Source organism: Dasypus novemcinctus, chromosome 6, assembly GCF_030445035.2.
Source record: "Dasypus novemcinctus isolate mDasNov1 chromosome 6, mDasNov1.1.hap2, whole genome shotgun sequence".
NCBI classification, from domain to species: Eukaryota; Metazoa; Chordata; class Mammalia; order Cingulata; family Dasypodidae; genus Dasypus; species Dasypus novemcinctus.
Window position 1 is genome coordinate 121,427,526 of NC_080678.1, and position 14,834 is coordinate 121,442,359.

At 38.4% G+C, this 14,834-nt stretch overlaps 1 protein-coding gene across 8 annotated transcripts in view; it reads right to left on the reverse strand.

The window, feature by feature from the left end:
* The window catches only part of LOC101432025 (zinc finger protein 596-like), an 80,497-nt gene that overhangs the window by 45,169 nt on the left and 20,494 nt on the right, over positions 1–14,834 (reverse strand). For 3 of the 8 annotated variants that reach the window (XM_058299334.1, XM_058299331.1, XM_058299332.1), the window contains exon 2: positions 5,768–5,904. The exons of 3 other annotated variants lie outside the window; for them this stretch is intronic. The gene's annotated coding sequence lies outside the window, so the exon portion shown is untranslated. Of the gene's footprint in view, positions 1–2,607; positions 5,014–5,767; positions 6,204–14,834 lie in introns of those variants that run through there. 2 more of the 8 variants (XR_009186273.1, XM_058299330.1) reach the window with 2 other exon arrangements.

Below are 14,834 nucleotides of genomic sequence, written 5' to 3' on the forward strand. Positions count from 1 at the left end.
ATAAACATCATTAAGATGTCTATACTATGCAAAATGACATACAAATTTAATGGAATCCCAATCAAAATTACCAGATCATTCTTTACTGAATTGGAAAAGCTAACTCAATTTTATTTGGAAGGGCAAGAGACCCTGAATAGCCAAAGACATATTGAAAAAGAAAAGTGGAATCAGAGGAATCACACTATCTAATTTTAAAACATACTAGAAACCTACAGTGGTCCAAATTGCATGGTATTGGCACAAAGACAGACATACAGACTAATGGAACCAGAGACGTCTGATATAGATCCTTGGATATATAGTCACATGATGTTTGACAAGGCACCAAGCCCATTCAACTGGGAGAGAAGGGTCTCTTCAACAAATGGTGCTTGGGAAACTGAATGTTCATATTGAAAAGAATGAGAAGGGAACATCAATCCGTATCTTATACAAAAACTAACTCAAGATTAATCAAAGATCTAAATATAAGAGCCAAGATGATAAAGATCTAGGAAGATAATGTAAGGAAGCATCTACAGGATCTTGTATTAGGAAATGGTTTCATGAAATTTATACCAAAAGCATGAAGAATGAAAGAAAAAATAAATAAGACCTCCTCAAAACTAAAAATGTTTGGATCTCAAAGGAGTTTGTCAAGAAAGTGAAAAGGTGGTCTACTCAATGGAAGGAAATATTTGGTAACCACATATCTGACAGCAGCCTAATATCCAGGACATATAAAGAAATCCTACACCTTGAAAATAAAAAGACAAAAAACCTACTTAAAAAATGGACAAGTGATTTGAAAAGACACTTTTCCAAAGAAGAAAATCAAATGGCTAAATAGCACATAAAAAGATACTCAATATCCCTAGATATTAGGGGACTACAAATCGAAATGACAATGAGATATTATCTTACACCCATTACACTGGAAACAATTCATAAAAAATAGAGGGTTACAAGTGTTGGAGAGGATGTGAAGGAATGGTAACTCTTATTCAATGCTGGTAGGAGTGTAGAATGTAGAACGTTAAAGCCATTGTGGAGGACAGTTTGGCAATTCCTTATGAAGCCAACTGTAGAACTGCCATATAATCCAGCAATTCCACTGCTGGGAGATACGCATAAGAATTTTACCATGCACATGAACAGATATATGCACCAATATTCATAGAGTCATTACTCACTATAGCCAGAAGTTGGAAATAAACCAAATGTCCATCAACAGATGAGTGGATAAACAAAATGTGGTATGTACGTACAATGAAGTATTACTCAGCTGTAAGAAGGCATGCACCATTAAAACAGAGGATAATATGCATGAACCTTGAAGACCTTATGTTGAGTGAAGCAAGCTAGGCACTGAAGGACAAATATTACATGACTTCACTAATATGAATTAAGCAAGTTGAGAATACTCACAGAGCTAGAGTCTGGAAGCTAGGTTTACAGGAGACAGAAAGGGAGAATGTTGTGAGTCAATGCCCATATGTGCAAAATCTATGATAATGTTGAAGTGTGTTGCTGTGCAGTGGTTGGGCATGACAGTGGTGCAGCAATGCTACTGGGTTGGGAGGTGCTGCTTTGTGAAGCTGTGGAAGTGGAGGGTGGGTTGGACTGTCCATGGCACTGGGGGAGTTTTAGGGGATGAGCATGTGAACATTGGAGATTTGCAGGTATATGGTTGAAACTACAATGTTGGGAATGTTCTTTTGACAAATATGGCAGGGGAGGGTTATTGGTGTAGGATGTTGGATGTGGAGGACATGTGGGAAAGGGCACACATGGGGTAGACATCTAGGGAGCGTGTGTTTTTCTTATCATAATTGCTTATATCAGTGGGTTAAGACACACATAATGAGTGGGAATGTATTGGACTCCTATCCTTGGAAGTCATGCTATGATCTCAAATAGAGGGGCAGGAGTCTCTCAGGAGCATAGGCAGTGCCTAAGAGGGGAAAACAGGCCAGTATGTAAAGCACACAATATTGTTGCAAGTAACTATGAATACTTTTGTTCAAGGGGAGTAGTTTGGTTGTGCCATGGGTCCTGCGGGGAGGGGGAGGGAGTGATAGAAGAGAAAAAACATGGGGCATTTGGGGATGATGGAATTGTACTACATGATCTTGCAAACATGAATACAGGTCACATTAAATTTCATTAAAATTTATAATGTGTATTGTCCAAAATGTAAACCATAATATAATTTATTGACCATGATTAGTAACAATGTTTTAACATTTATTCATCAGTTGCAAAAAATGTATGATCCACGTGTAAAATATTAATAGGGGAAAGGGGAAAGGGGGGAAGATGTGTTTATAGGAATCCCCTATATTATGTACATGACTTTTCCGTAACCTAAAACTTCTTTGAAGACGCTGCTGAAAAAATAAGAAACTGGGAGTATAAATGGTGGAAAAATTCACTGTGCATACAAGACAACAGATCTTACAGTAATGAAAGACACTATCAAATAATTTTTAAATATTTTTTCATTATTTCTCATTACTCCAAATTTTTTTATTTAACTTCTTATATTTTATTTTCATTTTAAAAACTATAAGTAATTCTGTATTAGTTAACCAAAGTGTGCTGATACAAAATACCAGAAATCTGTTGGCTTTTATAAAGGGTATTTATTTGGGGTATGAGCTTACAGATACCAGGCAGCATAGGTTACTTCCCGTACAAGTCTACTACACATTTTGGAGCAAGACAGCTGCCAACATCGCCCACAGTTCAGGCTTCCTGGTTTCCTGTCTTTCCAGGGCTTGCTTCTTCCTTGGCTTAGAGTTCCTCTCTTCCTGGGGCTTGCTTCTATTTCCTCTGTGTGCTTACTTCCTGGGGTTCCAGCTTAAGACTTCAGCATCAAACTCCAACATCAAAAACACTCCAACTCTGTCCTTTGCCATGCCTTTTATCAGTGAGTGAGCCCCAGCCAACAAGTTGTAGGGACTCAACACCCTAATGACACAGCCCAACCAAAGCCCTAATCATAATTTATTCTTGCTTGGGTACAGGCCAGTTTACAAACATAATCCAATATCTATTTTGAAATTCATAACTATAGCAAACTGCTACAATTAATTTTCTTATTAAATGTATTTGATTATTTTGTTAGCTTTATTTTTTAAGAAGTTTTGGATCACAGAAGGATGACAACTATAATAGGGGAGTATCATTGGTATGGGGTGTCATGGATGGGGGATACAAGGGAGGGGGTTCACCTGTAAAGCATATAAATTTGTTCAAATGTTCATGGGACATGACCATGGTGGGTGCAGATTTAAACAATAAAAACATGGTGAATTCCCATCCTGAGGAGCTCTCCCACATTCTCTAAATAAACAGCAAGAATCCCCTGAGTACAGGGGCAATGATAAGTGAGGGAGGATGGTCCATTGATGGGCCCATGATATTGATGACTGTACTTAGGAACCTTTGATTTTGAAATTGAAACTTAGCCTAGTATTATAGGGTGCCTAAGAGTTACCTCCTGAGAGCCTCCCTGTTGCTCAAATGTGGCCTCTCTCTAAGCTGAACTTGGCATATAAATGCATTACATTCCCACCAGGTTGAGACATGATTCTCAGGCATGAGCCTTCCTGGCACCTAGGGATAACTACCAAGCACCAACTAGCAATGCAACTGGAAAAAGACCTTGACCAAAAGGGATAAAATATTTAGACAAATGAGTTTATATGGCTAAGAAATTTCAGTGTCAGGAGGACATCCCGGAGGTTACACTTATGAACCTCTCAACAGGATCTCATTGGCTGCCTAAGTAAATAATTGCCTCAACTAGCAGAGACATCCAGACACTATAGGCAGTGCAGAAAGTCCTGGAGTTTTGTGACCTGCCAGTGGCCCTACTTTGGAATTTATGTTCCCCAGTATGAGAGAGCTGGATTCAGTTTTGGTTTCCCAACACATGGCACTGCTGCCCCATCTATTTGAATGTAATTAGTTCTAGATTAATCCCTGTATGTCCAAGAGACTTAAATCTTTGTGCTGTCCATGTGTCAGCTGGGCCCTGAATCTGAATAGAATTGTAACATATACTCTCTATTTCATTTGACTAACCCAGAACAACTAAACAGATAATTATGAACAATGACCATCCTAAGGAAGACAGAGAATCTGCAACTGAACCAGAATAATCCCCTCCATCTGCCCTATAGAATCTAAGCCCCTCTCGGTGTGACATGGAGTGGATATCATCATCCCAGATTCCTCAAGATTGAGGAATGAAAAATGGACTAGAATAGACTTACTGGTGTTCTGGTATAGACTTATTTTGATTCTAGGAATGGAAGAACTTCTATCACTGAAGAGGAGGAAGTGGCCACTGGAGGTTCTGAGGTGAGGGAGAGGGAAAAGCAGGTATATTATGGGGGCTTTTTCAGGACTTGCAAATTGTCCTGAAGAACATTGCAATGACAGATACAGGCTATTATATATACTGCCATGTCTTAGAAAATTGTGCAGGTGAGAGTGTAAAATGCAAAGTAAATTATAATCCACGCTTAATAGCAGTGTTCCAAAATGTGTTCATCAATTATAATAAATGTACCACACTAATGAAGGATGTTGTTAATGTGGGAAAATGTGGGTTGGATAGGTAGTGGGGCATATGGGAATCCCTTATATTTTTCATGTAATATTTATGTAATCTAAGTATCTTTTAAAACATAAAAAATACATATTTTATAAAACACTCAGAAAAATTGGAATAGAAGGAAATTTACTCAACTTAATGAAGGACATTTATGAAAAACACATACCAATGGGGACAGCCTTAAAGTTTTCCCCTTAAGATAAATAATAATACAAGGATACTTGTTTATATCACTTCTATTAAATATTATACTGAAAGTTTTACCCAGGGCCATTAAACAAGAAGAAATAAAAATAATTGTGTATCTACCATGAAAAAAAGAAAATGAAGTGTAGCAAATTTAGCTCAGTAGTTGTACATCTGCTTCCTATGTATCAGGTCATCAGTTCAATACTGAGTAACTCCTAAAATAAATAAATAAGTGAATAAATATAGTGAAGATGAAGAAATATGAATACTTGTGATTGACATTACTTGTGTGACAAAAATGAAACTGGTTAGTGTTATGGAGCATGGAGGAGGGGAATGTTAGGGCAGAGGCCACATAGTCTCAAAAACACTTTATTCTTACTAACTCTAACATAAAATGAGAAACCTGTTTTATAATTTTGTTTTGTAGGTTAAAAGTTAAAATTTAACTACCATAGAGGGCTATGCAATTTTATGGTTTTCTTACTAATAATGAGAATTTATGTTTAAATGGAATTGAAAGATTTCACTTTTATAAATTTCCTAATTTAGTGGATTTTAAATTCTGAATATGGTTACAAATGTCACCAGAAAAACACTCTAGGGGCGGGGCAAGATGGCATCTGAGTGAGTGCACCTCATAATCTCTCCTGCAAAGAAGCGACTGAGTAGGGTCAGAGTCCTGATGGAGTGGGCTGTTTCAGGGCCTTGCAGGGCAGGAGGTGTCTGGACGTCGATTTGGTGAGACAGTGACAGAAGAGGTTCTTGCAAGAGGTAGAATTTTGGGTTTCTGACACAGAGGTCAGAAGTTGTGGGTGGGAACCTTCCCCCTAGGGCTGGTGGGCACAGCGATCCCTGAAACCTGTTGGTTGTGCTACGGTGTTCCCAAACCCCATGTTTACCAAATGCATGGTTCCCAGGTCTATATCTCCTAAACCCCGATAGCCCATGCTCCTCACATTCACATACCTTGAGTCTGCAATATCCCAGACTCCCCATTCCCAAATCCAGCATGCCCTGAGGTCCGTCTGAGGTCTGTGATTGTCCTAGCCCACACTTTTCTTTTTTTGAGGTTGGAGGAGCATACCAGCTGGCTTGGGGAGAGCCTGGGAAGAAAGGAGAGGTGAATCTTCTGAGAAAGCCCAATTTACCCAAATGCCCTGAGATAGGAAACTTAGTCTGGGAGAAAGTGGAGTCAGAATATCATTTAGCCCTCCCCTAGCACACCCAAGGGGGAGGGACTGTAGGACATGCTTTCCAAGCTTCCAGTAGCATATTTGGGGTTTCTGATGAGGTGTAGGTGCTCTCGCTGGAAATACAGAGTCATTGTCATCTGTGGTGAGTTGGTTCACCAACGACCCACTTGAATCTCCTACTGGACCCTTCACGTAGCTTTCCTGCTGCCCTGGGAGAGAGGAAAGTGAGGAAAAGAGAAAGAAGGAACGTCAGATTCCTAAGTGTTTTTATTTAACTGCAAAGAGGATTCCTAGCTGGAACCTTTGGATTTTTTTTGTTGTTGTTACTGTTGCATTGTCTCCTGGTTTCTTATTCCTCTTTATTCCCACAAGGCCCTTTTTCTTTTCTTTTTTCACTTTTTCTTTTTCTTGCTTGCATCCCCACCCTTTCTGTACCCCCCTTTTCTTTTTCTCTATTTTCTTCCTTTGTCTTCCTTTTTATTTTTTTAAAATATATAATAGGTGATGCAGGAAGCACTTCAAATTTGCTATGTTTCCTCATCCTGCATTTCCTCTTTTCTGTGTGTATTGACTTTGGCCACCAACACTATTCCCTTTCCTCTACATCTTTCTATTCTCCATCATCTATTGTTTCTCTTACATTCCACCTCCCTGTGTTTGGCCCCCAAATTGTCTGACATTTTATTTCTAATACATTTGTTCTGTTTTCTGTCTTTTATTCACTTTATATTATTGTCTTTCTTTTCTCTTTCCCTCTCTCATGAAAACACTGGCCTTTTAATCCATACTATATTCCTCTTCATATTCAGTTGACTGTCTCATTATACTACTTACTGTTATAACTCTACACAGCTTACAGGAGTCTAATATCCATTCTCCTAGACTCATATGGTTCCTCCGTTAACATTTATTATCAATACTTCTTTGTACATTTTCTTTTCTTACTTATTTTGCTTCCCCTGGCCCTAATATATTCCTTCAAAGTGAACTTAGCCAACAACAAGAAAATAGAAGAAGAAGAACAAAGCGACAAAGAGAAGACATAACACGTATGCAAAAACAAAAACAAATTAAACCCCAAGACTACATGAAGAAGCTAAGGAACTGATTAAACCAGTCAAGATAAAATGATGACCAGACAGCAACAAAAAACTACAAACCAAACCAATAATCAGGAAACATGCCCCAATCAAATGAACAAACTAAAAACCAGGAGGAGGAGCAGAATATTGAACAAGTAATTAAAGCTCTCAAAACATATATTAGTGACCAATTTAATGAAGGGAAGGAAGAGATTAAGAAAATGGAAACACTTGGAGAGAACACAGAAGAAATTGCAATCACATGCAAAAAGATAAGAGATATGATGGTGATGAACAGCACAATTCAAGAAATCAAAAATACACTCTCAGAAAATAACAGAAGATGAGAAGACTCAGAGGTGAGAATTAGTGCTGTAGAAGACAGTACATCTGAAATAAAACAGATAGTAGAATTGAGCAATAAAAGATATAGAAAAAATCGAGCTGGGACTTAGGGACCTGAATGATAATGCAGAAAGCACGAACATACGCATTATAGGCATCACAGAAGTAGAAGAGATGGGAAAGGGGTGTTGAAGCGGTGTTGGAGGAAATAATGGCTGAAAACTTCCCGAATCTCCTGAGGGAAATGGATATACATGTCCAGGAAGCACAACGCACCCTAAACAGTATAAATCCCAACAAGTTTACCTCAAGATATACACTTGTCAAATTATCCAATTCTCAAGACAAAGAGAAAATTCTAAAAGCAGCAAGAGAAAAGAGAACCATCACATACAAAGGATGCTCCATAAGATTAAGTGCTGATTTCTCATCTGAAACCATGGAGGCAAAAAGCCAGTGGTATGACACACTCAAGGTACTAAAATAAAAAGATTTCCAACCAAGAATACTCTATCCAGCTAAGCTAGCATTAAAAAATGATGGAGACTTCCAAATATTCACAGATAAACAGAAACTAAGAGAGTATGCCAACAAGAACCCTGCCCTTCAACAAATACTAAAGGGAGTTCTGCAGGAAGAAAGAAAAAAACAGGAGACGCAGAGCTGGAGGAGGGTGTAAGAGCAACTAAAAAAGACAAAAACAGAACAAAAATCAAACAAAATATGACAAACACAAGTCCAAAGAAAACATGGCTAACATAAATAATTCCTTGAAATAACACTGAATGTCAATGGATTAAACTCACCAGTCAAAAATTCAGATTGGAAGATTGGATAAGGAAATATGACCCATTTATATGGTGTCCGCAAGAAACACATCTTAGACCCAGGGATTCGAGGAGGTGGAAAGTGAATGGCTGGAAAACAATCTCACAAGCAAACAATAACCAAAAAAGGGCAGGAGTAGCTATATCAATATCAGACAAAACAGACTTTAAATGCTAAAAAGTTGTGAAAGACAAAGATGGACACTAAATATTAGTGAAAGGGATAATCTTTCAAGAAGGAAGAACAACCATAAACATTTATGCTCCTAAGAAGGGCGCCTCCAAATATGTGAGGCAACACTGGAAAAACTAAGTGAAAGAACAGATGACTCCACAATTAAAGTGGAGGACTCTAATATAACACTATCAACTTTGCATAGAACATCTCAAAAGAGAATCAATAAAGAAACAAAAACTTTGAACAGTATATCAGAGGAGCTGGACCTAATTGACATATACAGAACATTACACCCAAATACAGCAGGATATACATTTTTCTCAAGTGCACATGGATTCTTCTCCAAGATAGACCATATCTTAGGCCAAAAGAAAGTCTCAATGAATTCAGAAAGATCGAAATCATACAAAATAATTTCTCTGATCATAGTGGAGTTAAGCTGGAAGTCTGCAAGGGCCAGAAGCCCAGATTTCACACTAAGATATGGAAATTAAACAGCACACTCTTAGAAAAAGAATGAATCAAGAAGGAAAACTCAAAAGAAATTAATAACTACCTTGAAACTAATGAAAATGATAACATAACATACCAAAATTTACGGGATGCAGCAAAAGCAGTACTGAGAGGGAAATTTACAGCCATAAATTTATACATCAAAAAAGAAGAGCTGAAATTGAAGAACTAACTATACACTTGGAGGAATTGGCAAAAAAAACAACAAAGTAAACCCAAAGGAAGAAGAAAGAAAGAAATAAGAAAGATAAGAGCAGAACTAAATGAAATACAAAATAAGAAAGCACTTGAAAAGATAAACAAAACCAAGAGCGTATTCTTTTGAGAAGATCAATAGAATCGACAAACCCTTAGCTACAATAACAAAGAAAAAAAGAGAGAAGATGGAAATGCACAAAATAAGAAATGAGAAAGGAGCTATCACCACTGAATCCACAGAAATAAAGATTATCATAAGAGGATACTTTGAAAAACTATATTCCAACAAGAAGGATAATTTAGAGGAAATGGACATAAGATTCCTAGAAACACAAAAGCAGCCTATATTGATGAAGTAAGAAACTGACGATCTCAAACAAATCACAAGTAAAGAGATAGAATCAGTCATTAAAAACCTCCCAACTAAGAAGAGCCCCGGGCCAGATACCTTCACAAGTGAATTCTACAAAACATTCCTGAAAAAAGTAACGCCAACCTTGCTGAAACTCTTCAAAAAATCAAAACAGAAGGAACATTGCCTAATGCATTCTATGATGCCAACATTACCCTAGTACCAAAGCCAAAGACACCACAAGAAAGGAAAATTACAGAACAATTTCTCTAATGAACCTAGACATAAAAATCCTCAACTAAATACTTGCTAATCAGGGAAACCGACTTTGGCCCAGTGGTTAGGGCATCGGTCTACCACATGGGAGGTCCGCGGTTCAAGCCCCGGGCCTCCTTGACCCATGTGGAGCTGGCCCATGTGCAGTGCTGATGTGCGCAAGGAGTGCCGTGCCACACAGGGGTGTCCCCCACGTAGGGGAGCCCCACGCGCAAGGAGTGCACCCATAGGGAGAGCCGCCCACCCCACGCGCAAGGAGTGCACCCATAGGGAGAGCCGCCCAGCGCAAAGGAGGGAGCAGCCTGCCGAGGAATGGTGCCGCCCACACTTCCCGTGCCGCTGACGACAACAGAAGCGGACAAAGAAACAAGACGCAGCAAAAAGACACAGAAAACAGACAACCAGGGGAGGGGAGGGGAATTAAATAAATTAAAAAAATAAATAAATCTTTAAAAAAAGAAAAAAAAAACTTGCTAATCATATTCAACAACACATTAAAAGAATTATACACCATGACCAAGTGGGATTCATTCCAGGTATGCAAAGATGGTTGAACATAAGAAAATCAATCAATGTCATACACCATATAAACAGATTAAAGGAAAAAAATCACATGATCCTATCTATAGATGCAGAAAAACCATTTGACAAAATACAGCACCCTTTCTTAATAAAAACACTGCAAAAGATCAGAATACAAAGAAATTTTCTGAACATGATAAAGGGTATATATGAAAAACTCACAGCCAACATCATTTACAATGGTGAAATCCTAAAATCTTTCTCTCTAAGATCAGGAACAAGACAAGGATGCCCACTATCACTCCTTCTATTTAACATTGTTTTAGAAGTACTTGCTCGAGCACTGAGGCAAGAACCAGATATAAAAGGCATCCAAATTGGAAAGGAAGAAGTCAAAATTTCACTATTTACAGAGGACATGATCCTATACATAGAAAGCTCTGTGAAGTCTCCAACAAAGATTCTAGAACTTATAAATGAATTCAGTAAAGTCACAGGGTATAAGATAGATGCGCAAAAATCAGTAGCATTTCTGTACACCAATAATGAGCAATCTCAGGAGGAAATCAAGAAACAAATACCATTTACAATAGTAAATAAGAAAATCAGATACCTAGGAATAAATTTAACTAAAGAGGTAAAAGACTTATACACGAAAACTACACAACACTGTTTAAGGAAATCAATGAAGACCTCAATAAATTGAACAATATTCCCTGTTGATGGATAGGAAGACTAAATATTATTAAGATTTCTATCCTTCCAAAACTGATCTACACGTTCAAAGCAATCCCAATAAAAATCAACACAGCATTCTTTAATGAACTAGAAAAACTAGCTATGAAATTTATATGGAAAGGAAAAAGGTCCCAAATAGCCAAAGACATATTGAAAAAGAAATATGAAATTGGAGGAATCACACTACCTGACTCAAAACACACTGCAAAGCTACAAAATAGTGAAAACGGCATGGTATTGGCACAAGGAGAGACATACTGACCAATGGAACCGAACGGAGAGTTATGATATAGATCCTCACACATACAGCCATATGGTATTGACAAGGCCACCAAACCATCTCAACTGGGAGAGAATGGCCACTTCAACAAATGGTACCTGGAGAACTGGATATCCATATGTGAAAGAATGAAAGAGGAATACCAACTTATGCCTTAAACAAAATCAACTCAAGTTGGATCTAAGACCTAAATATAAGAGCCAAGACCATAAAGACTTTGGAAAGCAATGTAGGGAACCATCTACAGGACCTTCATGAAACCTGACACCTAAAGCACGAGCAGCAAAAGAACAAATAGATAAATGGGACTACCTCAAAATTAAAGCCTTCTGCACCTCAAAGGAGTTTGTCAAGAAAGTGAAAAAAGAGCCTACAAAATGGGAGAAAATATTTGGTAACCATATATCTGATAGGAGACTTATAACCTGCATATATAAAGAACTCCTCTATCTTGAAAATAAAAAGACAAACAACTCATTTAAAAAATGGGAAAAAGATTTAAACAGACACTTCTCCAAAGAAGAAATACAAATGGCTAAAATGCACATGAAAAAATGCTCCAAATTTCTGGCTATTAGGGATATGCAAATCAAAACTATAATCCCATACCATCTTACTCACATAAGATTGGTAGCTATGAAAAAAACAGGAGACTACAAGTGCTGGTTAGGATGTGGAGGAATGGGAACACTCATCCACTGCTGGAGGGAATGCAGAAGGATCCAGCCATTCTGGAGGACAGTTTGGCGGTTTCTCAAAGAACTAGCTATAGATTTGCCATATGGTCCAACAATTCCAATGCTGGGTATATACCCAGTAGAACTGAAATCAAGGACACAAGCTGATATATGCACACCAAATTTCATAGCAGCATTGTTCACTATTGCCAAAAGTTGGTATCAACCCAAATGCCCATCAACAGATGAATGGATAAATAAAATGTGGTATATATCTATACAATGGAATACTACTCAGCTTTAAGAATGAATACACTACAAACACAGTGATAACATGGAAGAATCTTGAGAACATTATGTTGAGTGAAGCAACCCAGGCATTGAAGGACAAATACCACATGACCTCAGTGATATGAAATAAGTAAACCAAAGTGCCTCAGAGAGCTAGAGACTGGATAATAGGCTTAAAGGAATTTTGGGGGTAGAGGAAGGTTGCGAGCTGACACCTACCTGGGTGAAATCTATGATAAACTGGAGGTAAGTATTTGTACAGGGAAGGGATAAAAGAGAGACATAGGGATACCTTTTGGTGGGGCTTTGTGGGCTTGAGGGGGACTAGGGATGGGAGGATGGGTAATATGGCCCAAGAAATTGGGGGGGAGGGTGGGGGAACATATGAACATAGGAGATTGTCAAGTATGGGATTCAGAGTATAATGCTGAGAAAACTTTTTCAAAAATACAATAAGTAAGGTTACCTTTTTAAGATGCTTAAAGGGGAAAATCTGACACAGGACAGGCTTCTAGGGAGTGTATGGGTGCTCATTTTGTGACAGTGGATTACATCATTGGATGGAGACCCCTACAATGAGTGTGAAGGTATACCCACATCCTGGGGAGAACTGATGTTCTCAAATAGAGGGAATTGAATTTCTCGAGAGGAATGGTGATGCCCAATGCATTAGGGCAGTTGAGCATATCAAGTCCTCAACATTGTTGCAAGTATCTCTAAATATGGCCCTTCAAGCAATGAAGACTGATTGTCATTGTGGGCCCTAAGGAGAGGTGGAAAGAGGTATTGAGTAGATGGAATCAGTGTAACTGTGGGGCAATGGAAGTGTTCCACAAGATTATGTGAGGATGGATATAGGACATGTTAAATTACACCAAAAATGAATAGGGGCCTATAGGCTAAAATGTAAATCATAATGTAAAACATAAGATAACTAAAAATTTAGAGAATTGTATAGCCTAAAATATAAACCATAATGAAAAACCAAGTGTAACCTTGTTTGAAAACTATTGTATCAATATCTGTACATCAGTTGCAGTAAATATAGTATGACCATGTAAAAAGATTATTGCTGGGGAAGGGACAAAGTGTCTGATGTTGGATATGTGGGAGTACCGTATAATGTATATATGAATTACTATGATCTAAAACTTTTGTGAAGATAAGCTTAATAATTAGAAAAAGAAAAAAGAAAAAGGAAGGACATGGACACTGAGGAAGAGATGGAAGAAGTTGTCTTGCCAATGTGCATACAGGGCAACACTTACTGTAGTTATGGAAGGCAAAACATCAAAAACAAAGCTTTTTCATTTTTTCATTTTTTGATACCCCAGTTTATTTTTACTTTTTCTAAATTAGTATGTATTCTATATCTAACCTTTAAACCCATCACTATATTCCATCTTACTATTAATGGAACCTGGCAATGTATTAGGATTCATTTTGAAGAAGTTTTGGATCACAGACAGGTTCAACAATGGCAGGGGAGGAACAATGTTGTGGGATATTATTGATAGGGGGCACATTATTGGGAGGGAGTTCTATATGGCATATATACAGGGTACATAAAAATGATTGGATATTTTCATAGTGGTTACAGTTAAAAATGACAACTGAGGGAGTGCTGAGTTCCTAACCAGGGGAGCTCTATCACAATCCCCAATGGAACAGCAACAATCCCCCAAGTGCAACGGCAAAAAACAAAAAAGAAGGATAGTCCAACAATGAGTGGTGATACTAATGACTATGCTTGTGAGTCTGTGCACCTGAAATAAGAACTAGGCCTAGAGCAGCAGGATGCCTAAGAGTTACCTCCTGAGAGCCTCCATATTGCTCAAATGTGGCCAGTCTCGAAGCCAAACTCAGCATGTAAATGCATTGCCTTCCTCCCAGCATGGGACATGATTACTGGGGATGAGCCTCCTTGGCACTGAGGGATTATTACCAAGTACCAGCTGATGATGTAACTAGAAAATGACCTTGAATAAAAGGGTCAACTCAGACCAGCAGCATATCTCAGCCTACATGTAATATCAGGACTTAAAAATGCTTTTTGACCTTGATTCAAAGGGGGAAATGGAAAGGACACACGAGTTTATATGGCTATGAGTCTCCAAAAAAGAGCCAGGAGGTCATCAGAGGGGTTGCCCTTATGCACACCTCAGCAGAGTCCTAGAGACAGCTAAAGTAGATACAACCCCAGGTATTGGTTCTTCTGAGGGCTACAGAGACCCACAGTTTCTATGGTCATGGCAGATGGAGTTCAGTGTCATGTCAGTTGGCCCTACTTTGGAGTTTGTGTTCCTGAGTGTGATGGAGTTTGACTCAGATGTGATCTTTGTTCACAAGCATCTCCTGTTACTTTTACCGAACCTGTGGTTGGTACTGGGGTTTAGTGTATACTCAGTGGACCTGAATCTCTGGACTGTCCCTGTGATAGCCAGGCCCTGAGCCTCAATAGACTTGCAACTCCTACCCTCTGGTTTATTGGACTTACCCCAGCCAGCTAACAAGGAGGTGAAGAAGGTCAACCACCACACTAGAGACCCAAGAGTGCCTAC